Source organism: Mus pahari, chromosome 8 (assembly GCF_900095145.1).
Source record: "Mus pahari chromosome 8, PAHARI_EIJ_v1.1, whole genome shotgun sequence".
NCBI classification, from domain to species: Eukaryota; Metazoa; Chordata; class Mammalia; order Rodentia; family Muridae; genus Mus; species Mus pahari.
This window is the reverse complement of record NC_034597.1, coordinates 47,263,968-47,268,412: the sequence shown is the minus strand read 5'-3', so window position 1 is coordinate 47,268,412 and position 4,445 is coordinate 47,263,968.

Here is a 4,445-nt window from a genome sequence, read left to right as displayed (position 1 = left end):
ATCGCTCCATTGTGGTTCCAGGCTGTCTACCTGAGGTAGCCTCTTCAGGTTCCATATCCCCAATTCTGTGTATCACAGCTAAGCTGGTGATTTTTGGGCACCTCCCTTACCCCAGGTCTCTGTCACATCCTGAAGGTATCACCTACCTTACCACCCATGGTGTTTGCAGATTTCCATTCATTCCCATGGCCATCTGGTCATGTCTCCTGTTCCTCCCCACAGGTGATCCTGACTCCAACAGTTTCNATCCCCATTCACTCTCTCACTGAGATCTCCCCCCTCCATCTGCCTCTTATGACTAATTTATTCCCCCTTTTCAGTGAGATTCAAGCTTCCTCCCTGCACCTTCCTTCTTGTTTACCTTCCTTGTGTCTGTGGCTTGTAGCATGGGTATCCCATATTTTCTGGGTAATATCCACTCATAAGTGAGTGCATATCATGCATGTCCTTTTGAGACTGGGTTATCTCACNCAGGATGATATTCTCAAATTCCATCCATTTGCCTGCAAAATTCATGATGTCTTTGTTTTTAACAGCTGAATACTCTTCCATTGTACAGATATACCATATGTTCTTTATCCATTCTTCAGACCACCATGGATTAAAGCTGGACTTCAAAAACAGGAACACCAGAAAGCCTACACACTTACTGAAAGGGAACAACTCTACTCAATGATCTCTGGGTAGTGGAGAACCAAAGTAATTAAAGACATTTTACAATTCAATAAAAATGGAGGCACAAGATACCCTGCAAGTTTTTACACTTCATTTTATCTTTAGAGTCAAGTAATATTCACACACACACACACACACACACACACACTGGTATTTCCTGATTTAAATTAAGGCCTGTCTTCCATTTCGAAGTGATTTTTTTGTGGCAGTGTAAATTTTAAAGTGCTATTTTTTCTTAATCTAGCTAGCTCCCAAACAATTGAAAAAGAGACCATTAGACTTAGTAANCAAGGTTTAAGGCACAAAAACTGAGCAATATTAATCTATTTTAATTTTTTAAACTAAACTGGCTACCTCCCAGTCCAAATCCCTAAGATTTCCCATTTTAGTACTGATCTGGCTCTCTGGGCTCCATGTGTTTTCCCTTGCTGCATTCCAGCCTCTCTCCTGGTGGAGAATCCCCACTCTCTGGTGCCTATCCAATTCCCCTTGGGAGAAAATCTAGGGCTATTCCCTTCTATGCACAGTAATTAGATGATCAGTTAGATTAATTAACCAATCAATCATAGGGGAACAATGAATACACAGCATTGAGAAAGGAGACTCTCAAAAGGAAAATTTTAACTGGAAATGTGGCCAAAGAAATCACCATTGGATTAATAGAAGGATAATCTTTCTGTAGTGTACAGTAACATTATGCCTACATTTTTTGTATAAGGTGAAGGTTAAGAATCTAATTTCATTCCTCTGTAGATGGATATCCCATTTTGATAGTATCATTTGTTGATTTTTTTTTTCAAAGTTTTTTTCTTCCTTGTTAACAATTACCTGACCATTGCTTTGCCCCTTCAAGTCCAGGACCCCTGCTCTATTCCATTTGTCTTCCTGTCTATTATTGCAACAGTACCAGGCTGCCTCATCAGTATGGCTCTGTGGTATAATGTAAGGTGAGGTATTCTCAGCAGTATTCTTATTCCTTAGGACTGCTTTGGCACTTGTGATCTTTTGTAGTTCCATATGAAATTTTTGGTTATTTGGCTAAGTCTGTGAAATATGGGATGGGAATTTTGATATGCATTGCATTAATTCTGTATATTAATTTTGGTCCTGTCTTCTGACAGGCCTCCCAGGCCAGCTTTACTGGTGCATTTATTGTTATTTTTGTTCTAAATCTGTCATGGATTCCTTTTTTGAGCATTGTGGTAGAAAAGCACTAAAAGCATATTCTGTAGGGAAAGTATACAATTGGATGTGAAGCTTCACAGCTTCCATTCTCCACGCCAATTCTACTGCACACAAGTACATTGACTATAATAGACATGGGGTCTGGTTAATTTTCATGTGTGTTTTTATTGATGCACAATAGTTTCTTAATAATAAGGTTTATGGGTATCAAAAGTAGTTGCATCTGGGAGGAGACACAGAGGGAAAAACAATGATTAGAATGTATTACATAAAAATTCATTTTTAGTTTGAATATATTTAAAAAGAGGTAAATGATAGAAGCCATTCAATTTTTATACACTAGATCAGAGTTTCTAACAGTTGACCTGAGGGCTACAAGAGGCCCAGAATTGCTATTGAAAGACCCCCGTTCCAGGGGATATCCTCACTCCAGTCCCAGGATAAGACAATACCCCAATAACTCCAGAGAAACCATTCTTGATGCAATGCATGAGGTTTAATCAGGAAAAATCAACATGTTGAGAATGAGCTCATAGGAGATCGACCCCCAAGCAGTTTCAACTTTTAAAGGAAAGACCATAAGGAAAGTGGGCGCGGGGGGCAGGGGGAAGTTCACAAAGAAAGTTGAGTTTACAGCTTTTCTCTGGAGGAGCTGTATGGCTCATTTATGGCGTAGGGGTCATAAGCTATCTTTTCATAAACATTCCTGGCTTTTAATACCAGAAAGCAGGCACCTGGTGGGCCATCCAGCAGTTATCGCTTTTCTAGCTGTCAGGTAGAAGGACATAAGGATTCCTGCACCAGTCTGAGTTTAAGATGAGCCAGTTCCAGAGGTAATTAGTAACTCAGGCTGAAGGCAAAAGAACAAAGAACACTTTTTAGGTGTCTAAGAAACAAATTGAGTTGGGGTCTTACATTCCCCACCCCTTCTATAACTAGTTCTAATCTTAGACCTAGACACTATTTTTTCCCTGAAGCACTTGATTCTTATCAAGTCTTGCTTTAACACACACGGACCTATAATGAAAAGCAGGAGCAAAATTAAGGATGGGTCCCATAAGGGTAGAAAGTAGCGTGATCAGGAATACAAGATAAAGGCTTTTTCATGAGTCCCAAGGTTTTTTGCACAGTGGCATCTAATGTAGACTGAATCTCCAACTTGGAAATGATGTGTGGCTTGCTGGTCTCCTTTTCTTGAGTAGGCCTTCTGGAGTTGCTTTCCTAATCACTGTCTCACCCACTCTAGCGCCTTGAGCCTAGAGAACAAACGCTGGGAAATCAGCACATCAGCACTATGTACAGAGGCTATTTTTACCATTTGAGGGGGCCCCTCATTGAGTAATTTGTAGGGGATCAGTCTAAACTGTCCAGGGGTGTTTTTAACCCTGAAGAGCACAAATCGTAGGAGAGCTATCTAACCATTAGCGCCAGTCTCCGCTGTTAATTTGGTAAGGGTCTCTGTAATGGCTCTATTTATCCTCTCTACCTGTCCTGAGCTTTGAGGCCTGTATGCACAATGTAACTTTTAACTAATCCCTAATATCTTGGCCAGTCCCTGACTTACCTGGGCAACAAGGGCAGGTCCATTATTATCAGATCCGATTACCTTGGGTATCCCAAACCTCGGGGAGATTTCTTCTAGGATCTTCTTGTCCATCACATTGGCCGTCTCAGTCCTGGTAGGAAAAGCTTCTACCCAGCTTGAAAAGGTGTCTATAAAAACTAATAAGTACTTGTCACCATACTTGGCTGGCTTCTCCTCAGTCTTCTTCTCAGGAGGCATTCTGGAAGGATTAGCATTAACCAGTTAGCCAGGCATATAAAGTTTTATCACGGAGTCAGCCACTCCTGATGATCTCAGAATATGATAAGGGGATGTTCTAACCAGTCTCTGAGGATGTTTAACTCTTAGGTGGGTTGGACGATGCATCTGTTGGACATATTTTAGTCCTTTTTGTCTATGCAGTGTCACAAGCATACCTGCTGTCAGTGTAAATGTTGATAGACTTCTCCTTTGCCATTAGTAGAGTTTTTATCAAAGCCACAAGTTCGGCTTTCTGGGCCCAAGTCCCTTCAGGGAGGCTGCTGGTCTAGATTGCTTGTTTTCTGTCCACCACTGCTGCCCCCGCCTTCTGCTTACCTTTAACCATGAAGTTACTGTCACCCGTGTACCAGCTCAGAGTCCCAGGCCAAGGTTGACCTTTCAGATAGTTTCGGGTCTTCTGCCAGAATGTCAGTGCAGTGATGAGTCAAGCAGTAGGGTAGGGGGATTGAGAACAGCAGGGGGAGTGAAGGTCATTTGTTCAGGCAACAAAAGGCTCTGGTAATGTGTCACAGGAGTGTTTGTCATCCATCAGTCAGGATGACAGGTTTGTCGAATAATGCTTTCAAAAATGTGGCGTGCCACTACAGTTATTTGCTGTCCCAAAGTGAGCTTACCAGCACCCTTGACAAATAGAGCTACAGCAGCAATAGCTTTTAAGTAAGAAGGCCATCCACTGGCAATAGGGTCTAACTTTTAGGATAGGTAAGCCATTAGAGCCTTTTTAAGTTTTTTTTTTTTTTTTTTTTTTTTTTTTTTTTTT